The following is a 25,246-nucleotide window of genomic DNA, read 5'->3' as shown; positions in this document are numbered from 1 at the left end:
TTAATTTTGCTTATGGAAAATTTTATGAGGATCACAGTTAACATTTTTCTCTGTTCTTAAATATTTTGTAATCCTTATTATTATTAAATAACATAACTACATAATTCTGTGCCAATATTTTGGAATTAACAATGTGATTTGATAGATTTTACTGAAATAATTTAAATTAAAAATAAGAGTTGGGGAATTAAGTTGAATATTTCGGAAATTTGGTATTATTTATCAAATACAGATGGCACCACCATCGCAAGTTCACCCAAAGCATTTCGTTTTAAAAATGCATCAAACATAAAATGTTTGTTCATTTACTCAGGAGTTAACACTTCTTGTTCCTACATATCCCATTCTTTTTAATTTCAAATAGTGTTTGTTCTCTTTTAAGATGATCTATAATGTGTTCTTGCATTAAAAATTTTTAAGTAGCATAAGTAATTTAAAATAACTTTATTTAAATATCTTTTTAAAATTTCAAAATTGTACATTTTTTTAAAAAAAATGTCAATTTTTAAAATTATAAATTTTATTTGACTAAATAAATAATTATTGATATCCAAACTGTATTAGATTAGATATGTTTTTTTTTTTTTAAATATATACTTTTTGAAAAAGAAGCAAGGCTTTTGAAAAAAATTCCCTATATCATTTTATTTTAATGTGAAGTAAAACTTTTTTTAACTATTAAAATAATTTCGAAGAATATTTTGATATTGTTTTAGCTAAATTAATATTCAAAATCACCCGGATTAAATTTTGAGAAGCTATTTTTTATAAGACAGATATATTAATAATAGATATTTATAATAGATATACTTAATAATAGATGTTAATAATAATAGATTTAATAATAGATAATAAACACTGTGCAGTGGAATATTCTTTACTATATTTTTAATTAATGTATCTTGATTAAGCGTTGGTGTTGAAAAATATTGAATAAATATTACTATAAATTCCATGTTTCGCGACTCTTTTTATTTTATTACTGTTTTTTTACTTTGTCATATACAAAGAGAAAATATTGTAATAATAAAATTCAAGCTCGAGATTTAATGAATTTCGTTTGTCTATTCGAGTTCAAGTGAGCAGAAACACCACAAAATGCATAAATTAGGTAGGTAAAATCTCGTACGCAATTTTATCGTTTAAAGTGCAGATATGTATCAAATGTTGAACCAAATTCGTCAAAGAGTTGACTGTCTGTCAGTCTGTACATTCGCATGCGTGTAAATACCATGACTCAAAAACACAACGACTTTAGTTAATCAAAGAGGATATATAATACTGTGATTTAAAATCATTATTATGTGTCAAATTTTGATGTCAATAAAATCGACAACAAGACATCCAAAATGTATATCCAGTTTTCTTTATACTATTTTGAATACTATTATTACTTTATACTATTATTCACAAAATAATTCTCTAGGTCACTGAAAATAAAAATCTGAGCACTCATGGCGTCCTCTGACTTGTTTAATATCCAGAATTTTTATATTGGTGTGGGGGGAATTATCCATTTATTAGGGATTTGCTAAAATATTTTAGAGAACTTCCTTATGTTTATTAGTACTATTACCATCATAGAGGGGAGCGGTAGGTTGGTGGTAAGGTCTCGGTTTCGGAACCGAGAGCTTCAGATATGGGGCCCGATTCCACCAAAGAACCGTAAGTGAGGCTGGGGCACATTAAATCCGTCGGGGCCAAACGTTCTCCCGCAAGTGTGGCGTGGAAGTTTGGAGAAGAAGGATGCCAGCTCATGTGTCGCCCTCGTCATTTGACCGCAGTTCAAAATTACGAGGTCCGTCCCAAAATAACCATAGTGTTGCTTTAAAAAACGGGACGTTAATATAACTAAAATAAACTTAATTTATATAATTTTAGATGTGTAAGTTCACAGCAGTAAATCTTGGTCGACAAAATAGCCTGCCCTTTTTAAATTACCTAAAAAAAAAACATATAATCTGTTTTGAAAAATAGACTTTGCATGATAATGAGTCTTGTGAGTGGAGCTCAGGTTTCTGTTACATGCAAATTTGGCTCCATTTTCAAACCCTGTTGTTGGAATACAGCGGAACATCGACCTCAGTGTGTTTTATCCTCCATAGGTACCCAGGGTGGAGTGTCTGAAAAGCTATACCTTGCTAAAGGTCACAGCGCGTTCGATTCTTGAGAGCGAGCAGCCCTCTTCATCCTGCTCCGTCAGCTGACGAAGACGGATGCGTGGCTGCTCCCAGAAATGTTTGAAGAGCTCAGTAACGCGATACCCGAGACTGTGTATACGATGTTTCATATCAAATGGTCGATGACTTTCGGTCGTGAACTCCGACCCTGGACGTGAAAAGTAATTAAATTCAACAAGAATTGAGATTGCAATGATTCCATTTCGAAGCACGTTCGACGCCGAGTGAGATGTAGAGAATTCAGACAAAGCTTCCTTTCTTATCAAACTCGTAAAATCGTTGTTATTTTTCGCTTTTAGCTTGAATGAAATACATTCAAGTCGAATCGTTTTTAGATAGCTGGAATAGGGAAATATTCTGATTGTAAATAAACTATTAAATTTTCTTGAAGTGTTTAGTGGCGGCAGCTCTTCATACTTTTATACTTTTCTAGGATTAAAAGCAAATATGATCTTTTTTAATCCATCATGGCAAAGCTCATTTCCTTTTATTTTGTTGAAAATATTCTATACTAAATATATTTTTAATGTTCCATTATTTAACACTTTTTTAACTTTCTCGTATACTTAATATAGAGAACGTATACGAACGTTTGACGAATCTCCACGTCTTAATATAGAAACGTATACGAACGTTTGACGAATCTCCACGTCTTAATATAGAAACGTATACGAACGTTTGACGAATCTCCACGTCTTAGATCACCCTGAGTTCGAAAATAACATTTTTGGAAAATATTCGTCTGTCTGTGACAAAAAGAACACAAACTGTTTGAGCTAAATGATTGAAATTTGGTATCCGGTCTTTACACCATATTTGTAGATTTCTATCAAATGTTGAGCAAAATCTATTGAGAGGAAGTCCGTCTGCCCAACTGTTCGAATTTAAATTAACACGATAATTACAAAACGAAGAGAGCTAGATAAATAAAATTCGGTACATAGATTTAACATCTATAGTGCAGATACCTGCCAAACTTTGAGCCAAATCCAACAACGAGTTGAGTTGTTGGATTGTCGGTCTGTATACTATCAGAAGTAAGTAAACGCGATAATTCGAAAACCTAATGACATTAATATATCAAATTTTTTATGGGAATTTGTGGCAACACTGCAGTTTTGTGTCAATTTTTTTGTTTCAATTGGTTGAGAAAAACGTGTCTAAAGCATAAGTTCTGTTTCCTAATACTATAAATTGCATGCCAGGGATTAATCGCCAAATAATTCGCCAAGGATGACGTGATTCACTAAAATGCTAAATTCACACCAAAAGTTAATATTTCGTAACTATTTTACGCCAAAGCCATTTATTAGAGAATATGCGAGAAAGTTTTGGAGAAACCACTCCCACTAGTTTTTTTTTTTTTTTTTTAAGATTTGATCTGAGTGAAAAATCATAATTTTTTTTTTTTTTTTTTTTTAAGCAGATCTCCTTATTTTCGATTCCTATGCTTTGCAGAGTATGTCTGCTTTTATTAGCTTAAATCGAGATACAGACGCGATGTTCCATTTAGTATTGTAAAATTTATTCTTAATCGGGGTTCCTCGATTTTTTTTTCCCTTTCCTTAATTAACTACGCAATTGATATTAAAATGCGATGATTAAACTAAAAAATGAAGCATTAAGGATAAATAATAAAATTAATTTAATTATTAATGACAAATAATAATAAATAATAAACGGCTTTTGATCTGGATTTCATTGAAAATTTCGTAGATTTTACGTATAATTATATTTACTGATAATGAAAATTATGAGAAATGTATGGCGCTTTACAATTCTTTTGCAAAGGCCCCTAGCTTCGCATTAAGATCTGTTGTTTAGAAGTTCCAGTCTAGATAGCAATTTTTTGAACCCTGATATGATCATATTAAAAGTCAGTGCATAATGTTTTCGAATCTACCCCAAAAAGTTTCTTCAGAATTTGTTTTAAATTTTCATGAAAGTTGGTATTTATTTTAGGAGTAATTAAACGAAACTTTTATTAAAAAATTCCTCCAAGAGAAAAATGTGACACATCGGCATGTGTACCAGTGAAACATCAATGGTTAATGTTGTGGCTATTTATATAATTGAAATTTCTGTACAGAATTTGTAAAAATCGGCTATTTTAAATTATAGCGACTCAAAAAATGCATTTTGAAGGAAAGGAACAAAATTTAATTGATGCCAAACTTGAGAAAGAAGTTTGCATATTTTGATATCGAATATCTGCTACTGTCAAACATCTTGGTCGAGCTAATAATAAATAACTAATAAAAATCTTTGAGATCAGAATTATATTTCTTTTGTCATTTATCTCGGTCAAAACTCCAGATTCACAAATAAAGAAAAATTGTATACAAGCATTTTAAACTAGAGTTTCGTAAATTATGGATTGAGTTTCTGAAACTATTAATCTCGCGGAAATTTCCATTGTACCGTACATTGTCAGATTGCTCAAAATTTATTAACGGAAATAACTTATAAAACATTTTGTTGAAAGTGATATAAATAGGATTTGCTGAGTAACGATTTTAAATTGTTCTTTCTCTCCTTTTTTCATATTTAGGTTGGTTACATACAGTTACAGTTACGATTCTTTCTTTTGTCTTAAAAGAAAGCATGGATTAATTTAGTATAAATTATGGAAAAAATATTCTTTATATTTTAAAATGCCTGTATGTATATTTACGTCTTAACATTCTGCGAGATATGTATATTCACATATCTCGCTTCTGTATGTATATTTACTTCTTAACATTCTGTCATTAAATTGAAGTGCAATCTAGTTTCTTTTCAATTTATCTCCTCTATAAATGAAAACAGCGGTGACTTGGTGGTAAGGGCGCTGATTTGGAACCGGAGAATTTCAAAACCAACACTAGAATCTACCGAACGTTTAAGCAGAGCTGGAATAGCTAAAATCCATCTAGATTGAATGTTTTTCTGCTACTGAAATGCTAGCACAGATGTCGTCCTCGTCATCTGATTCAAAATTACGAAGTCCGTCCCAAGATAACATCCGTGTTATTTCAAAACGGGATGTTAATATAATTAAAAACTGCTCGATAAATGAGTATTTTTCTTTAAAAAATTATATTTTTATATAGAAAAAAAGTCCAAGACTTAAAACAATTTTTGGACGGTATTCTTTACATAGAAAAATCCTTGGACAATTTTCTCTATCCTTAGTATAAAACTTTTTGCCCTCTGTTGATCAGAATTTGGGGAAAACATTTTATAACTAAAGTTAAAACTTCCTTCTGAAGTGAAAATAAATCTCCACTTTAAATAAGCTGACCACTAAGATGATAAATACGTCAGAAATAAACAAGAACTTCCGGGAGGAAATTCCGTGACTGTAAGTCTCGTCTCTTCTTCACTCCTTGATTTAAATCTTCGTGATATTTTCATTTCGTGCCTTAAAAGCACAATTTCTGAGTTTCAGAGAAATGTTTCTTATTTTAATGAGTTAATGAAAGTCGGACCTTTCGGGAATGTTCTGGCCGAAGTAGTGGAGCATGAAATGTTTTGTACGTGTTTGGATTAAGGTCAAGGTCAACAAACCCTTCTGTTCGAATGTTATTAATATCATATTTTGAAGAAGAGGATTATTGTAATCTTAATTTAAAACTCTATGGCACGCGAACATCGTACTTTCTTCATTTAATAACGAATGCGAGTCATTAAAATTGTTTCTGTTATTAAAGAGATAGCATTTCGTTAACAATCCTTCGCTATTTAAAAATGTAAGGTATCTTTTCATATTAAATCATAGCTACAGTTTACCTGAAAGTTGTTAATATTATACAATTATTTTATTGCGGAAAATTAAAATTTAACTTCCTTATAAATTATTTTTAAGAGAAAGAATTTTTTATATTATTTCTGTTATTAAAAATTAATAAATTTGCGATTTATTGAGCTAAATAATTAACTAAATAATCAGCAGCAAGTATATTAAATTCTAAAATTATTAAGTTCTTTCATTTTTTACCTGATGTAGTGCGGAAGTTTGAAGAAGAGGGTGCCAACTCAGGTGTCGTCCTCGTCATCTGACCGCCGTTCAAAATTACGATGTCTGTCCCAAAGTAACTCTAGTATTGCTTTAAAACGGGACGTTAATATAACTAAACTAAATTAAACTTTCATTTTTTAATTTTGTCTGTCTGTCTCTCTCGAGCTCTCTCTCTCTTTTTTACTAAGAATTTCAATTATGCTTCTCTTTATTAATTTGAATTTCGATGCGCTTGTGTCGATCGTGCTAACTACACCTGAAACCGATAAATGGATTTCCTTGAAAATCAAACAAGGGACTCTGCTCAAAGTTATCCTGAATTTAGTCGTGCTTTTGAAATCGTATCGTTTTTATTAAATACAGATATTAACAAATTATATTGTAAACATAATAAAATATATTATTTCATATTTCAATTATTTCTTCAATATCACTGCTTAATTTTCTACTCTAATAAATAAAGTACACAAAAAAGACTAGAATTAAACGCGGAACGAGCAAACAACACACACATAGATACGCGAACGCCCACAAAACAAACAAGCATTGGCATTGTCTTTGGAAGTGAATGAAAAAGCCCGCTTATAATTATTCCAGTCGATGTAACTGTGGGTTGCCATTCCCATCCAAATAATATATTGTATTTATTTTTAATTTATACATTTATTAAGTACTGGTTGTTTTTCCATTTAATCAAATTATTTATCAAATCATAAATCATGCTCGATTAAATATAAATAAGTTTTGAGTTGACGTCGCGCTGAACAGTTCTTAGTTTTGTTTTTTCACTACGGAGGTGTTTTTTTAATTCCGTAATTCCATCAATTCAATAAGTAATGTGCAATTTTATTTTTGTCACACAAGGTTATTATATTTGATTAAATAATCATTTATCCTCTTTTTGATTTAATTTTAAATATACTACAATAAAAAATTAATAATATTTATTATTATTAAAGACGGTACTATATTTTATTGGTGGAATATATAGAAAGTCGAAGGAAAAATTCTCTCAGTTTTAAAAATTCGTTTAAAATCTATTACGTAGGTTTAGATTCAACAAATTGTATTTTATTTTTATTTTCTCGTATACGAAGTAAGTCAACCATCTAACTCTCCGACCCGCCACGAAGGCACACGGATTTAAATCATAAGACTGAATGACCGGACAGCCGCAACAGCAACATTGGCGGGAACTGTGGTTGAGTCCTAACGGCCGCCACCGGCCACGGTACAACCCTTCCCGAAGGAAGTACGTCCCGTCATCGATGGAAATAGAAAGTATTGTAATTGTCAAAAAATTTGAACTCGAGATTTTGACGAATCTTCATATTTTAGATTTCTCTGAGATCGAAAAACGCATTTTTATTACTATGACTATCTGCCTGCCTAAGATATCTCAAAAACGCTCTGATCTAGACGGGTGAAATTTGGTATATGTTTATACGAAATTTGTAGATTTCTATCAAATTTTGAGCAAAATTCATTTTGGCGAAATTTGTGTGTCCATCTATCAGAATAAGAGTTAACACGACAACTTCGAATTGAAATGAACTATATGGATAAAATTCAGTATATGAAGGTCGGTCTAAAACCCAAATCCGGATACTACTGACTGCATGTAATGGATTTATCGCCAAAATATTCGCCAAAAATCCTACGATAGATATATTAATATGCTATGTTCGCACCAAAGTTTAATATTTCATAACTATTGTACGCCACAGCCATGCAAGGCTCATAATTATTTGCGGTGGGTGTGTATGTGAAATAATACCTAAATTAGAGAGTATGCGCGAAAATTTTAGGGAGACCACCACTCCAGCTGCTTTTACATATAATAAATATTTTTCTAAACAGTATAATTCTCTCTAATACCCTAATTGTATCTAACCCCTGAAACCATTGCTATCAACTGCCATTAAAAGAACTCTTGAAACCATGTTGTGAGTTACAAGGGTATAGAGAAATAAATTATACGCGCCAAATCAAAGACAGAGAGAAATGCATGTTTAGTTGACTCGTTTTCATATAAGAGGGTATCATTTATAAGGTTGACTGAAGTAATCAATAATCCTTTCTAAAGCTGGACAACTGCAACAGTCATCACTGAAATATTATTTCAAGTGCTGATTGTTGTACATCGAAAATGAATAGCACCTATCGAGTTTCTGTAGCCTTGAAATGTCTGCTAACATTTTTAGCGTCATAAATAGTGGCATTCAAGTCGATTCTTGAAATGGATTAGCAACTTCGTAGTTTTGTTCAGTAAGTCATTTATCTTTCTGTGTCTCTTTCGAAATTCTCAAAATTAATGTTGGCTTGTTTCTGAATACGAAAACGTTTGGGTAACATTTCATTAAATAAGAAAATATTATTATTCATAAAGAAATAATTTCTTTCTAGCCAGACCTGTCGAAATAGCTGATTAAAGAAAAGAATAATTTATATGTATCTCTATTTTTAATTTTATAGTGATCTCCAAGAATATAAAGTAAAATAAGAAATCACCTTAAATAAAATTATTAAATACTTTGATATCTTTGTTATATTATGACTTAGAGGTTTTAAATCAAAACTGTGTAAAGAAAAATTTGCTAACAGAAAATTTTGCACAATGAATAAAAATATATTCTCATATAAATGATATTCCTTTTAAGGAAAATATATTTAAATGTGTTGCAATTATGTAATTACAAATATTAATTTTATTTCTTTTTAAAGCATTTTTTTTTCTTTTTCCTTTCTCTCTCTCTCTATCTCTCTCTCTTTTTTTTAGAAAAATGAGCCAATCATGAATTGATTTCTTCTCTTTTGCTTTCTTTTTTTTTCTCAGATGATTATTTAACTTAGAAATATTATTGTTTATTTGTTATAAGATTTATGTTTGAAAAAGGCCTATGCTATAAAAAAAATTCTGCATATTCCACAGTTGCTTGCATTAAAATTAATTTAAAATGCTCTGATAATATTTGGATTTCATAAACGGACTTGAGGATGAAAATTTTTTCATCTTACTCTAATCGTATCTACGGGTTTAAATTTAGAACTGAGCCGCGGTGGCCTGGTGGTAAGTTCTTGGCTTCGGAACTGGAGAGTTTCAGGTTCGAGACCCGATTCCGCCGAAATGTCATATAAACGGATCTGGTGCGTGTTAAATCCCTCGAGGCCAAACGTCCCCGCTGGTGTGATGTGGAAGTTTGGAGAAGGGCGTACCAGCACAGGGGTCGTACTCTTCATTTGATCACGGTTCCAAATTACGAGATTGGTCCCAAAATAACCTTAGTATTGCTCTAAAATGCAACGTTAATATAACTAAACTAAACTTAAATTTAAAATTATCACAATTTATAAATTAATTATCGTCCAGCTTAGATCGAAAATCTCAGAACTTAGGGATATAATGATTGTATTAATTAAGTCCTTATCATGATATTTTCAATTAGTAAATAAATAATATATTCCTGTTAATATATATATATATATATAATAATTTGTGTGTAGATGTTTATAAATCAAAACATATTTCATTCCTTTAAATTCAAATTCATTTATGTTATTGTCAATAAGGCAAAGTAGAGAATTAATAATTAATGTGTGTGCACTGGCGCTTATATATCGGTTTTTTTATTACCATAAACACTTGCAACATTCCGTAGCTCGTAAGTTCGTGAAATATTTTACTGCAGTGCACATTACAAGAACATTTGATCTTTTGTCAGCTCTTGCAGCTAGATTCTAGAGTCACGTATCAAAGGATTTTCGGCCCACTTACACCCAACACTTAAGTGGTTTGTTACATTTTTAAATTGTGTGGTTTTAACTGTGTGGTTATGAATTGTGCGGTTTCTGAATCTGCCTGCAGCGAATATTTTTAAACTATCCTATGACTTCGCAATATATCTGTCTCGCCTGTAATCTCAGAAAGGTAAAATCGAAATGAAATGAGCAGATAATTGCTTCAAAAGTTCATTAATCTAATGGATCCATTTGTGGGTAAGGTATCTTCAAAAGCCCAAGAGAAGCAAGTGCATATATCTTATATCATTTAGTACATCTGAAAAAAAAAATCTTCAAAATAAGATTGAGGTTTGCTTTTCATTTTGCTGGTCTCAATTGTCTAGTCTTCATTTTATTTATTTACTTTGCAGAAAATTTAAATGACCCATCAAAAATAATAACATAAAATAGTAAACTAATCATTAGCAGTGATATTTTTCTAATAAAATCGTTCAAGATATTATTATTAGTGATATTGATATGTGATAAAATCAGATACAATTGATTAAAAATAAAAATATAATTATCTAAAATATTATAAAAATGATCTTGAACAATTAACATTCCGATCATTTGTTGTGAAACTAAATGGAATTCGCTGACTTTCATTATCAAAAACCATGTTAAAACCAACTGGAGTAGTCTCCCCGAAACTTTCTCGCATATTCTCCAGTTTAACCTTTCTAGGGCCGTGGGAAGTATGCTTCCCACCAAATTTATCAATCTTTGTATGAAATTATGTAGGTTGGCGTAAGTTCTGACACATTTTTTTAGTAAGACAGAAACTTAGAGGCTTCAGTTCTTTATCTCAGACAAAATGATGTGTCTTGGTTTGTCACTTAGTTATTAATGAACCAAATGAATTAATGAATCAAATTAAATTTATCTAATAAGCTAAATGAATCCCTTTTCTTATTCTAATTTCAAGCCTAAAAATATTTTAACATAATATGACTAGAAAATAAGGGCCCTTTAAAGGGTTAAATCTTATCCCCTTTTCCTGCATAAAATTATAAACCTTGAATATGGCCTCAAATGCTTTGTATTAGCGAACAGTATTTACGGAATTCAGATCTTTGGCATGAATCTAAAAATTTTACTGAATCTATCTCTCAAATATGAATTTTGTGCGCCTTTTGCCTAATGAAACCAAAATTTGACACGAAATTACTGTTTCAATCACAAGATACAAAACCCAATTTCCTTGATTAAGTCATTCCATTTGTGAGCTATTGCGTTTATATGCATGCGGAAGTACAGACCGACAAACAGTCAACTTTGTTCGTGTGTACCAAATTTTATGTATGTAGCACTGTTCGTTTTGGAGTTATTGAGTTCTTTTATAATCGGACAGCCAGACAACAGACTTCAACGGAATGGATTTCGTTCAAAATTTGAGAGAAATTTACATATTTAGTGTAAGTCTATATACCAACACACCGTCAGACTCAAAGAGTTTTTGAATTATCATGCTCAAATGCAGACAAGCTGACAGGCATAATTCCAAAAAAATGTGTGTTTTTTAACTCGGTGATGTCTGGGACATAAAGATCCATCAAAATCTCGAGTTTGAATTTTTTGAAAATTGCAGTATTTCCTGCATACTTCGTGTACGAGACTTCCAAATAAAATTTCCAAAATGTAAAGTATAAATCAAAATGAACATTTTACAATAAAGCTATATTGGGACCAAACAACTAAACCTCTCGTTATATAAGAAATAAGGTTATGACCATGCATTTTGAGTAATCACGCCAAAAAATGCTCCGCAACCCAGTATACCTTTACTTTTTGAGTTTGAAAACGTTTTCAATCTCGAGAATCGGAAAAACACACTAAGAAAACTGAATAATGTAATACTAATATTACATTTGACGTATGAAACGTTTTAGCATAAGAAGCTCGTTAAGACTTAAAATGATCATAGAATACATGCAGTTTTTAATTATTACTATATAGGAGAAATAATCAATTAACAATTTTTAGCTCTTAGCATTTGGAAGTGTTTACCAGTTTCGTACCCCCACAAAAATGGTTTTTATTTATTATATATATATATATATATATATATATATATATATATATATATATATATATATATATATATATATATATATATTATATAAAATATTAAATTCTTTTCTTTGTTCAGACGTATTCCCTTATTACTACAAGACTTACAGTGAAAGGACAACATATGTGCTTAATTCTTCGAAATTGAATTGTTCAATTCCATTATAGCATGTTTTCTTGCTATTGAAGTAATTTAGCATTTTTATACATTTTTATTTAATTTCACATACAGTACACTCCCGATTATCCGCGGAATTGGGTGGCGCGGCCACCGCGGATAACAAAAATCGCGGATAATCCGAAAAAAGCTAAAAACGGGTATAGCGAAAGAGAAAACAGTCATTCCAACTTTGAAAAATCGTTTTATGTACAATAAAACGTAAAATAAACAGCAGGAAATGTTTAACTAACGCTTCATATTTTAGTATATCACTCAAAACTAAACATAAAATGCATTTTGTTAATGAAAACAAAAAAGTGCTTTGTACTTACGAGAGGCGTCAAGGATACACAGAAAAATGAATACATATGTACTGTTTTAATACTGTAATGTATTATGTAATTACAAAAGCATAACTGTAAAACTACATCTTTTTAAAGAAATCAGTCATTTGAGTTTGCTTCTTGCTTTGGAAGCATTTTCTCTTTGCTTGGAAGCAAAAAATAAATAAAAAAAAAAAATACTTAGTGCGGCAGGCGCGGATAACCCGCTCGCGGATAATCGGGAGTCTACTGTATTTCATGTTTGTAAAGAAATGATTTGGCAATCAATTTTATATTCTCTTCGTCATGAAATGGAGTTTTGAAATTTTGTATTCTAATATATTCTGAATGAAAATTATTTTTATTATTTTATTATTTATTTTTACTCTTTTTTATTATTTTCAAAACGTATATATCGATCAATGCATTAACTGAATCAAAGTTTGATTCATTGACGCCATTTGGCGGTGAATTTCAGAAAGAAAAAGTGATTGCAAGAATCCATAGCAATTAAAATAATAACGTTGATTAAATGAAAGAATGATTATCTTAAATTTCGTTATTTAATTAAAGACTAAAGAGTATACAAAATAATTTTTTAAGAATTCATCTTTTGAAGAAATAATTTAAAAAAATATTTTAAGTGTATTTTTTAACTTTAGATATTTTTTCCCGATTTTCCTTTTCTTCGAAGCAATAGTTTTTTGTTTTTTTTTAATAATTTGATTTTAAAGAAAATGCTTCATATTCTAAAAAGCATAAAATTAATTATTTCTAAAAAAAAAAAAAAAAAAAAACCAAGCTGCTATTTCTTTTGATTTGCGATGAAATCGAATTCAATTATTACTTGGGAAATAATGCTTATTACATGAGAATTGTTGTTAATTGGGAAACAATAAAGTTAATTACAAAACTTTTGACTAACAAGTTGAGCATTAGTATTATCACAAATACTAATACTAATAATGCTCAATTACATGGGAATAGTTGTTAATTGGGAACACTTACAACACTTTTACTAAGAGGTTAAGCATTAGTATTATGTACAAATAAATCCTTCTTCCGGCCAAATAAAGAAAGAACAGTAAAATATTCTTTTAAGACACGTGCGATTTAAACCGTTAAATGTCATCCGGTTAAAACATCATTTTTCTATTTGAAAGGTCAGCGTTCAACCAAGTCAAGAACACTCGGGTGGTGCCGGAAAAGATCGGTAGGGGTCGGGGGCCCAAATAGGTAAATGAAATGAATCGTCGCGGGATCAAAGGGCCCGCCCGCGTAAATTGACCTTGAGATTTCCGTGTTCCTTTCTTCTCTTGGAAAAGGAAAGTGCGCAAGTGGGGGCGCGACCTCTCGATTTTTTTCCATTGAGAAGAATCGAATGTGAAAAGAAAAGAAGGAAAAAAAAAAAAAAAAAAAAAAAAGATTCGTTATTACGAAAATTGGACATCTTTTTCATCTGAAGTGAAATGGTTGCCAATAGAATAATTGTAGATAGGAGTGTTGCCCTTGGGTCGCTCGGAAAAGTTTAGTTCTATTATCAGTAAGAGAAACACCGCAATTCGAATAAGGCTTTAGTTGTGTGTAGTTTGGATGTTTCGTTTCAATTCATCATTAATATATACTTTTATTCAACTTGATTTGTTTCATGTTTCAATGAAAATTTGTCATCGATTGTTCATCCACTTCCTGTTGTCTTAGAATTTTGAAATTTTGTGCACATGAAGGTTTTCTGTAACAGCTCATTTGTTAATGCTTATGGAATTTAATTATCAGTTAATCTATTAATTTAATTAAATTTTAATTTCATAGTAGTGACGCCGTCAAATAGTGAATTTGGGAAAATTTTTATGATAAAATGTCATAATATTTATGTTAATGGACTATAGATTAAAAAAAAAAAAAACCTTTAAAAATGGAAAAAAAATGCCTTTTAGTTTACCTATAATACTGTGTTTAAAAAAAAAAAATTATATGTATTAAATTTATTTTATATTCAATTTTGCCTATTGTGTGTTTTTCGACATTTGAATATCTAAAAAGCCATTTTTTCCCACTTTTCAGTTATGTATTTAGTTATAGGTTGTTATTCATTAATTCTAGTTATCTCATGATTGTCACGAAAAGAGTCTCATTCAATAATTATTTTCATGTACTAAGTATTTATAATCTATGTAGAAAAATTCGAGTTATGAAATGAGCCATTCGTCTTATTTTTTGCTCCCCCACTATTATCCATTGGAAATAGGAGAAATGGGATGCCAATTAAGTCAGTATCTTCTTCTACTTCCTAGCCATGGTTCAGTTTTGCTAGACCCCAAATAACCACTGTGTTTCTTAAAATGGGACCTTGAAAGAACTAAGCCAAACCCTTTTAATTTTCATCTTATATTGGCGACGCAGAAGAATATTCCTTTAGTACGGATGTCCTGAATGTAATGAAACTATATATTATTTCTCTGGAGGCAATAATGGGAACCTCGACTCTGTCGAATAAGTTGCCCCCAAAGTTGAAGAATAAGTTGATCTAGAGAGGACGACAAAGTATTTAGCTTAGTTCTTTACTAGGCATGATATTTTATAAATATTGAGAGTAAACTACCTGACAAAAGTAGCCCTGTTACCATCCTGTTTTTGAAAGAATTGGGGGGAAAAAAACATTGTATTTCCCATTTAATATAGGCAACGTCGTGATGTTTTCAGAATTCCGCGGTGTGATTATATTGCATCTGTATTCAGTGGAGATGCTTAATGAATTCCAAAATCGGTGCCTTTTTAGATATTATTAAAGATGACATAGGTTTATATATATAATATGTAACATTGTTTTGGTTGAAGCAGAATGCAGGTTTGAAAACATAGACGAGACGTTATATTTTTTAATTTCGTTTTATTCTCTTCCGGATGGCAGGCATGATTTATTTACAAGAAGGCGCAGCGCGCCACAAAAGCAGAAGTAAGAAAAAAGGGCCGAAGCAAATGATCACTAGTCTTATATAACATGGGATTTCCGGCCACGCGCCAAATGAATACACGTGTTGACCTTTGACACCTTGGCAAGGGCACCGAAGGGATCACTTTTATTTGATACGTAGATTGATTGCGCAGTAATTTTTACACAGCTTCATACGTGGAATGAGATCAGGAAATAAGAGAATGAAATTACTGTGGGCTAAATTAAGATAAAGCTTTGGAAATTAATTTGGTTTAAATTAAGAGTTTAAAATATCATTACACACACACACACACACACATATATATATTAACCAAACTATTTAAAAGCTTAACGTTCATGGCACTTCTTCCAAATTCCATGTATTGGGTTCCTTGCATACCACGCAAGTCCCCATTCTCGGGGGTGGGTGTAGACAAACACTATGTAAACAAGGCGCCATCTGTGCACCATCCGCAACAGACTGCATAATCACGACCACCTCCACGTCATAATTTGGAAGAATTTATAAGTTTAAGGGAAAGATTAAAATGAATTGAACGAGTAAAGACTAGTGCATAAAGCTATAACGTCATGAAAGGTAACTTTTTTTATTTATGTTAAGTGATCAAATTAATGCCATATAATCAAATCCATTCAATATGATATTAATGTGGTTTAGCATAAGTCTAAAAGAGGGTAGCCTAAATTGTTCCACTATAGCTTTGGAGTCTCACATTATTTTGAACGTGTTTTAAATAACGCGAAAAGATTTTAAATATTATTTTTAACAAGATAATTATTATATTAAAAAAAAACATATTTGAGCAATAAAGGAGCGAAGCTTTACGATTTTAGTTGTTATCGTTCTTGTAATTTTATTGATTTTAGTTTAGTTTAGTTATGTTTACGTCCCGATTTAAAGCAACATTAGGGCTATTTTGGGATGGACCTCATAATTTTGAACCGTGGTCAAATGACGAGGGCGACACTTGAGCTGGCCCCTCCATCTCCAAACTTTCATACCACACCAGCAGAAAGACGTTTGGCCACGACGGATTTAACGTGCACCAGACCCGCTTACATGACGGCTCTTCGGTGGAATCGTGCCTCGAACTTGAAACCCGGTTTCGAAGTCGAGATCTTGCCACCAGGCCACAGCGGCCCTGCAATTTTATTAATTGATTTAATATATTTTAGTTTTCAAAAATCCTTTCGCAGTGTTTTCAAAAACATTATTATCGGATGACCCAGCATGTGTTTTATTTTATTATGATTTTCATATTAAATATTCTTATCTTGTTAAATTAATTTAATAAGAGAAACCTTATATAACGATCGAAAGAAATCATTCTGGGATGGTCTGCCATGAGCCCATAAATATAAATTGTTTGTGCAAACCAGACAACAAACAACGCCACTCATGTCCCACTACCTGCTGCACCCATCCTTCGAGTGCATCTCTTCCGCCTTCGAGGACGATAAATAAAGCTCGGATCCGAAACCCTTCTCACGGGTGCTACGTGAGGTGATGCCAAGAGTGAGAAACGCGAGCGAGGGCGCATTCCTCACCCCGAAAAGAGAGGAGGTGGGGCGCCCACAACCTCGGCTTGACCCTCCTCAGGACGTCTCAAGCGGCCGTTTCTCATCGGAAAAGATGAGCTCTGCACCTTTTGTCTCTGCGTCGTCCTGTTCAGCTTGGCAATTGGTTAAGGTCAATTCTTTTCTTTAGGGGGGGAGGGCTGCTTTTCTTAATGGAATGGTAATTAACTTGTTGAATATGGACTTTAAAGAAACTTTTCAAATTATTTGAAAACGGTTTGCTAGGTGCGTCATCATGTCTAACGTAGGAGTGAGAATTTGCAGTTGTCATTATCTGTCCAAATAGCTTACATCCTGTTTCGAATTGATTAATTCTATTTTAGCTCTCGTGAGTTGCATATTCTGATACTGACAAAACTCAGTATTAAAAGCAAGAAATGGGCCAAGTGTAAGATACCGGTTGGGAAAGATAATTTTGTGGGGAAATTTTTCTGACAATTTGCATGTGTGATTACAGAAAAACGCTCTCACTTAGCGTGAGGATTCATCAGTGGCGTAGGAGGATAACAGGTGTCCGAGGCTTAATATAATTTTTTCGCCCTCAGTCCTGACCAGTGGTTTCGAAGATATAGATGGCACAAGGCGCATGGAATTATTTTTTCGCTGCTCTGTTATATTTCATTTTATAAAATGATATAAATGCACAACTGTTTTGTCCCATTGCACCCCCATGACACACTGGCACTCAAGACATCAGTTTACCGTCGCATCCCTTATCGCTATGAAACTAATTATAATTCAGCCTCTTCGTGCTGTTTTAACTCGTTCATTGCTGTAACTCATACCTGGGATTCGAATCATCTATCTAATTAGATTATCTCTTTGCTATCTGTCAACTGTAGTAAAGAAAAATCAAAGATACAGTGTAAAGTAAAGGATTAGATAAAAGGTTCAGAGTTGGTGTGAACGACAGGCGAGTCACGCGCCAGCCAGCGTGTTAAAGTATACTTGTTTAAAAAACGGTCAAAAAATCAAGTGCCTTGTCCATCTAAATTCTCCTAAGTTAAATTCGATGTTTTTCAATTATTTTGAAATGTATTGAAAACATGTTGCAATTCATTGTAAATTTGGTTTCCATAAACTAATTATCTTGCAAAACTTAATTGGCACTATCTGTTGTATGCTAAATTTGAATCAGAATTATATAGAAAATATCATACAATATAGCTTTTCTTTCTCTATTACAGCAGATTTCTAAAACTTTTCCATTCAAAGGCCTGGATCTCGATATTTTTCGAAATATTTTGTTGTGATCTTAAGTTGCAATAAAATTTTAAAAAAATCCAAGCATTATGAATAGGAATGATTAAAATAGAGTTTAAAGCTTTATAATGAAAAATTTATTAAAATAATGCAAAAGATTTATCTTAACTATCCTTTCATGCCAATTTTAAAAAATTTAATTGTAGATATTGCAAAAATGTTCTCAATTCTTCAATTGTTTTGTGAAATTCCACATGGGGGCACGAACTATAAGTTAACAAACTTCGCTTTAAAGTATGGGTTTCTAACAGGAACCGTCTTTGTAGGACGCCGAGGCCATCCATAGGGGTGACATCGGATCCAAAAACAATAATATTTTATTATTTGATAAAATTGAATAGTGGTTGTTGGAATCGTTGTGCAAATGAGGTCAGAGACCTCTGCAAAGGATAAACTTTAATGAAATCCACAAAGTTGAAGTGTCCTTAATAATAAATAAATATATATTTTGTATTGTATTTGTGGAGGAAAATAATAATATCATAGGTAATAATAGTAATTCAAAAATATGAACCCATTTTTCCCGCATTTTTCTTCGTTTTTCGTAAACAAGTCATCTAGTTCATGTTTAAAGCGATACACAAAGGTTTTTGTCATTTTCTTTAGGTAGTAATTTTTGCTTGAAACCACCTTGAGTTTAAACAGCATATTCGAGTATTGATTAATCATGTCATTTCACGTGTATCGATGTCATCCATGCAAATCTGGTTGATTCTGCTGACCATGACCCGGTCATCTAAGTCGGTTAGATTACTAATAGCAGGATCTCCCTCCTCTAATGGCTCTCTCGAAAATCGTCCCGATCCATCACTCCGTCCCCGCAGGTGTTCGCGAAAATGCAAATGTCGTTTGCTGCTTCCATCAAGAAAACAAAACAGTGACCAGAGAAAATGTAGTAAATGGACGCCATGCTGAGGCGATTAAATGAGAAAATTTTTGGACTTTTAAAGAGCTAAGCCATCTTTGAAATCCTATGTCATGGAAAAGAATGGGCTGGGTGATATAATGGGAAATATGATAATGATGTGGTAAATTCTTTCACTTAAGGGACTGCTAATAAGCTGATAAGTCATAAACTACCCTTGTGAAGTATGTCCACTCTTTTGATTCAGCATGAGTCTTAAGGAACAACGAACGGGAAGATGGGATCATAAAGTTATAACTTTGTAAGAAGTCATTAGTGTACAACAGTAGCTCTCATTATTTTTCATATTTTTCTGCCAAGAATTATGTTTTTTCTTTAAAAGATTAACATTCTGTTTAAGGCGGGAAAATTTGGATTGGCAATTAAATAGTAAATATAGTAATAATTATGAATGGTGGTGTATATCCACTTCAAGAGACGGCTGGAATACTGACATGACCGAATTCAAGCCATTCTGGCTATCGTCCTTGTAAATCAGCAGGATTTTTCAGACGGAAAGGTGGGATTATGAAATTACCTAAAACCTCTCTAAGAAGACAATGGTTTCATTAATTTTTATATTTCGGTGCCAAAATTTATTATCTTATTCCCCCCCCCCTTCATCATATTTTGCATTAAAAATTTAGATAAAATCACTATTTTTTGGAGGAAGTGAGTGGTGTCCGGGACATCTATGCATTCCCATGCTCTCATTTTCACAATTAATTATAAAGATTACGCTTTATAATTAATGGCAAAAATATTATGAAAAGTAAATTGATTTGGCAATTTCAAATAAACTTTATATGCAGTCGCAACTCGCTTGCAATATTTAATTAAAATATTATTAAAAACATTCATATCATCCATTTTTTTTATAGTTGCAAACATGAATATGAAGAAATAATAACTATTACTTGGCAAAATTTGGATAATCAATTCATTCACATCTATAATGTTTACAGTTTATTGTATCTTGATATCATTCATAGGCTGACATATTATCTATAAATTGCAATCGATGCAAAATTTATTCAAAATGCTTTGCAATGCCATCCGTTCGTCCAAAAACTAGCAAATTGGACATGTGCCTATTTCACCATCATTGTATGCTTATTAAGATAAAATTCGTAAAGTATAAAAAAAATTTAAAATTAATCAATTTTACTTAAATTATTTTGCTTTACTTTAAAATTTTAAAAATAATCTTTTCGGTAATATCAATTTTTTTCACTGTTTTATTTAATTTTAAATTTTTAAAAACATTTTTAAGTATATGCCACAATAAAAATTTAGTTTTTGTTTTAACTATCAGAATTATATATACACTAGTGGGACGATGTAAATACATTTTTTGTGTATGTATGTTATCATTGCTGTGTAATCAAAAGCAAATTTAAAAAATAAAAATATACAAATCAATCCTAAACATTATTGCCTTTCGATGTTCTGCGCTTGATGCTCGAATATCTTCTTTATTTCATTTATTTATTTTTTTTAATTTTATATCTAATTTAGATTCGCCAGATCTTAAGAAATCTATTGTATCGAAATCGAAAAACTATATATTGTTTAATCAGTTTATATTGACTATTTAAATTGCGCGTTTAATTAATTTTCTCTTCCCCTGATAATGAGTTTCGAGTTGCATTACGATATCATTTAAACTATTATGTCTATTTACTTACATAATATACGATAGATGGCAGCACGCTTCACCAGTTTCCGGATCCACTATCAACAATGAGTAAACGTCAATTTGTCACTAGTGTCGCCGGAAGTGGTTATTTCAAACAGAGGAATCCGAGTGGTTGCTGAAACCACAGCGGCAGAAACAATCCTCTGTTTCAGTCTGTTGGATATTAGATTAGTGGAAGGAGCTTAGTGTCTGTTTTCGCCCCATAATCGCTAATGGAATAATCACGTGTTGGATTTTTAGTTGATATTTAATCGTTTTCTACTTTTACCATTTGACGGTGAGTTATTTCTGAGCTAATATTAGTTAGTGAGTTATTTCTGAGCTATCGTTAAATATTTACCATGAATGAAATATTTTTTATCCATTCGACAGGAAATCCATTCAAACGCGTTTATATGTTATTGTCTGCTTGTTATTTCAATAATTTTTCACGTTGATTATTCTATTGTGTACATACAATTGATAAGTCAAATGTCTAAAAACCGCGTGTAATTTTTGTGCAAATCAGCTTGTGATTTTTTTCATTTATATTTCTCTTTAATGCTTTTAAATAATAGATTATGTGAAATTTGGATTACATATCTTTAATTGGTTTAAAGATTACATATCTTTAATTAATTTTTTTCAAATTATTGTATAATGTGTAAAGAAATTTCACGAACTTCATGAAGTAGTGTTCAGGGTTAAATATTCGTAAGTTCCCTGCTTCCCAACGAAAATTAGTATTACTGAATCATATGCAATTTTATTTAGGAAATTGCAGAAGATGGGCATAATTACTATTTCTGCATATATATATTAATGTAGATAATTCAGATTTTCATAAAATGTAGTTCCATAATAATTTCCATTTTGCGTGTAATATGTTTACTAGTCACGTAATAATTAATCCATCTGGAAATCCATTGAACTTGAAATTTTTATATAAAAGTAACACTAAGAAAAATTATATTGGAGTAAACTTTTTAAATGTAACTCCAGAGTTTTGTTGTGAACATATAAATTGCTTAATATATAAAGTGAAAAGAAATCAAAGCATTATTATTAATTTGCCAAGATGATGCAATATAAATATTTTAGTTGAAGAATTCTGTAATTGAATATTTCCCTTTTGTTTGTCTTGTCTCAGAATGTATTTAATATATTCATCTGATTTTTAACCTTCCATAAAAGCTTTGATTCTCTTTTAAATTGAGATTTTCTCCAAAATTATTGAATGACAAAATCTTTATTTGCTTGTGTTATATGAAATTTATTTTGATGGTATACAACCAATAAAATGCAAATAGGTATCATTATATTTTTGATAATCTCAATTAAGAGATATAAACTAATTAACTAGCATAAAATGCAATTGTATGTAACACTTAAATAGTATTTTTTGTGGAATTTTTTACAAGTCAGAAGAATGTATAAAGAATAATAAACAAAAATATAAATTGTTCATTAGTATCAAACCATAAGAATAGAATTGAGAATGATGTGATTTGATATACTTTAAATATGAATTAATTTACAATGAAGTGTCTTTCAGCTTTGTATAATTGTTTAAGTTTTGAAAATTAAAAAATTATGCGAGTATTCCAATTCATTTAAATAGCTACCACATTAGTCTCGATTTAAAAAAGAATGGTGAAATTTAATTGCATAACAACTTATTTAAAACAAGTTATAATTTTAGCCCAGCATATTGTCAGTTTTGTAGATTCACTTTAGAATAAACTGTTCTATATAATTTTGGGCATATTTTCTAAAGATATGTTCATTACATATTAAATAAATATTCAGTTTACTGGTTTTGTTATAATAAATATATCTATCCACATGCTATTAAAAAAAAATTTTTTTTTTACTGAAATGTTCAGCATAGAACTCCAAATTTTGTTGCAAACATTAAATAATGAATGACAAATATTAAGATGAATTCATCTGATTGTTTTATTCTTATAATCCCTATAGATATAGATTAGGAAGAAGTAAAGAACCCCTTGCCTTCTTTTTATTTTTTAGCTGGAGGTATTAAATATTCTATACTCGTGCAATAGATTGCATTTTGAGTGAGAAATGGAATGCATTTTGCTATTTGCTGTTATCACATAAAAAAGTCAATTATTTTTTCCTCCCATTTTAAAACAAGCATTCTCTAAATTTATTTTGAAAATTTTCTTGTATTATGTATTGATTCTTCTGTATTCACTGTTTATTCCTTCAGTCTTTGTTTAAATTTGTATCAACATATTTTGACACCGAACAAATATTATATATTACATTTATTATTTCAGTCTTTGTTTAAACTTGGATCAACATGCGATACTAAACAAATATATTTTACAATGCAATATTTATATAACAATGGTTGAAATTGCATTTTTAAGTTGAGTGTATTAAGTAATAATTTTTCAATCTAACATTATAGGCGCATAAATATTTTCATATCTAGTAAGTTTACAAATGTTAAGTTCAGAATATTTAATCAATGATTTCTGTAAAAAGCAAGTGTGCGTAGTTTAATTTTTTTTTAAACCATAAACCAAACTTTTAATCTTTTTCATAATTATTAATCCAGTCAAGCTATTAGAATTTGCTTTCTTTGTTCTTCCAAATGTGTAAAAGATTTTTTGATAAGATGCTGAAATCCATATTTGATATCAAACTCAAACATGTGGCTTGACATCACAGTATGGGTACACTTCATTTATACAGATATTACATTTAATTATAAAATTTTCCCTTAATAAGCAGTTAATGAGTGAGATATTATCTCTTTTTCAAACATATTAACATTTTTTAGGTGCTTTTAACTTGTATTTTATGTCTAAAAACAACAAGACATTTTTTTTTTATGTTGTTGAAAATTCATCGTGTAACAAGTATCATATTATCTTTGCATTTAAATTTTTCATTTAATATAGGTATTACATTTAATTACAAAAATTATAATAAGTAATTAGTGATAAGTAATAAGTGATTATCCCTTTTTCAAATGTATTAGCATTGTTTTTGATGCTTTTAACTAGTGTTGAATGTCCAAAAATATCAAATAAATTTTTTTATATGTGATTGAAAATTTATTGCCTAACAAGCATCATATTAACTTTGGATTTCAACTTTTTTAATTGTCTTTCTTTTAATTACTAAAATGAAACACTTTCTCTCCCCCTTGAACTGAAATGGAAAGAGCTGAACATCTACCCATGTGATGTTTCGAAAAATACTAATTGCCTTATTATTGATGACTTTTTTTTATTATATTCATTTATCAACAAGGATTATACAGTAATATATTTTTATGACACGGTTTACTGGCTGAGATCAAAGAAAAAGCCCTCTACGCTCCTCCTCGTAGACTGCAGCATCTTTTTGTCAAGAGGGCGGCTTCCTTCTGTTCATAGGAGTAAACAAGTTTCTTTTTCTTTCTCTTAATGAATTCAGCCTTTTCAATGAACACCCTCCACGGCGTGTCTTCCAACCAATATTGTTTCACCAGAACTCTGACCTCCGGTAGAGAACTTTTTTCACAGTAGATATTCCATTTGGTTCAGTGGATCACTTTTGTTTTGTTTTGGCTGCAAAAAAAAAAAAAAAAAAGAAAAGAAAAGAAAAAGTTCCGCTTTGAAAGAAATGTTTGCGTAGAAAATTTACGTTGAAGTAAGTCGGGAGAAACAGCTTTTTATTTTACAGGCCGGCATTTGCGTAGAACTTAAAAAGACAGTAAATGTAAACACGAGGTACCATAACAAGAACCAAAATAAGGATAGATCAGAAAGAAAGCGTGGTTCTTTGTGAAAGATGAGAGACTGGGCCGAGTTTATTTTTCTTAAAGAAAAATAACGAGTAAATCATTAGTTCTATGATTTCTATACTTTAGTCGAATTGCTAGAAAAGTATAGAAATCATTACTTTTCAGTAACAAGGGGGGGGGTAATAGATGTATTTTTCAATAAAACAAAAACCAATGAATTATTTGTTTTCAAAAATATTTAGGATCGTTATTTCAGTTATTGCCTTATTGGGTATGGCTTTTTTTTTTAATACTTTGCAGTTTTTCTCCATTGTATTCAATTGAAATTTTTTGAGAAACTGTTTAAAATATATTTTCCCGCGAAAAGATTTTTAGAAATCGGGTGAATCTTGTGCAATTTCATTGCTTTGTCCAAATTATTATAATAAAACAGGTCAGTTAAAATAAATCACAATCGCACAGAACTCGAGATCCAATTTTTTTGTTTATTCACACTGTTGCCACTCACATAAAAACATAAATCGTCTTTTTCGATACAAAAATCGTTTCAATGTGAAGTTGAGTTGTTTTATTTAATATTATAAACTT

At 30.8% G+C, this 25,246-nt stretch overlaps 1 protein-coding gene across 2 annotated transcripts in view; it reads left to right on the top strand.

The window, feature by feature from the left end:
• The window catches only part of LOC129971586 (guanine nucleotide exchange factor DBS-like), a 209,037-nt gene that overhangs the window by 106,542 nt on the left and 77,249 nt on the right, over positions 1 to 25,246 (top strand). The window contains exon 1 of one of the 2 annotated variants that reach the window (XM_056085489.1): positions 21,004 to 21,193. The exons of the other annotated variant lie outside the window; for it this stretch is intronic. The gene's annotated coding sequence lies outside the window, so the exon portion shown is untranslated. Of the gene's footprint in view, positions 1 to 21,003; positions 21,194 to 25,246 lie in introns of those variants that run through there. 2 annotated transcript variants of the gene reach the window in all.

This window comes from Argiope bruennichi, chromosome 6 (assembly GCF_947563725.1).
Source record: "Argiope bruennichi chromosome 6, qqArgBrue1.1, whole genome shotgun sequence".
NCBI classification, from domain to species: domain Eukaryota; kingdom Metazoa; phylum Arthropoda; class Arachnida; order Araneae; family Araneidae; genus Argiope; species Argiope bruennichi.
The sequence above is the reverse complement of the archived record's forward strand: the minus strand, read 5'-3'. Positions and strand labels throughout refer to the sequence as shown.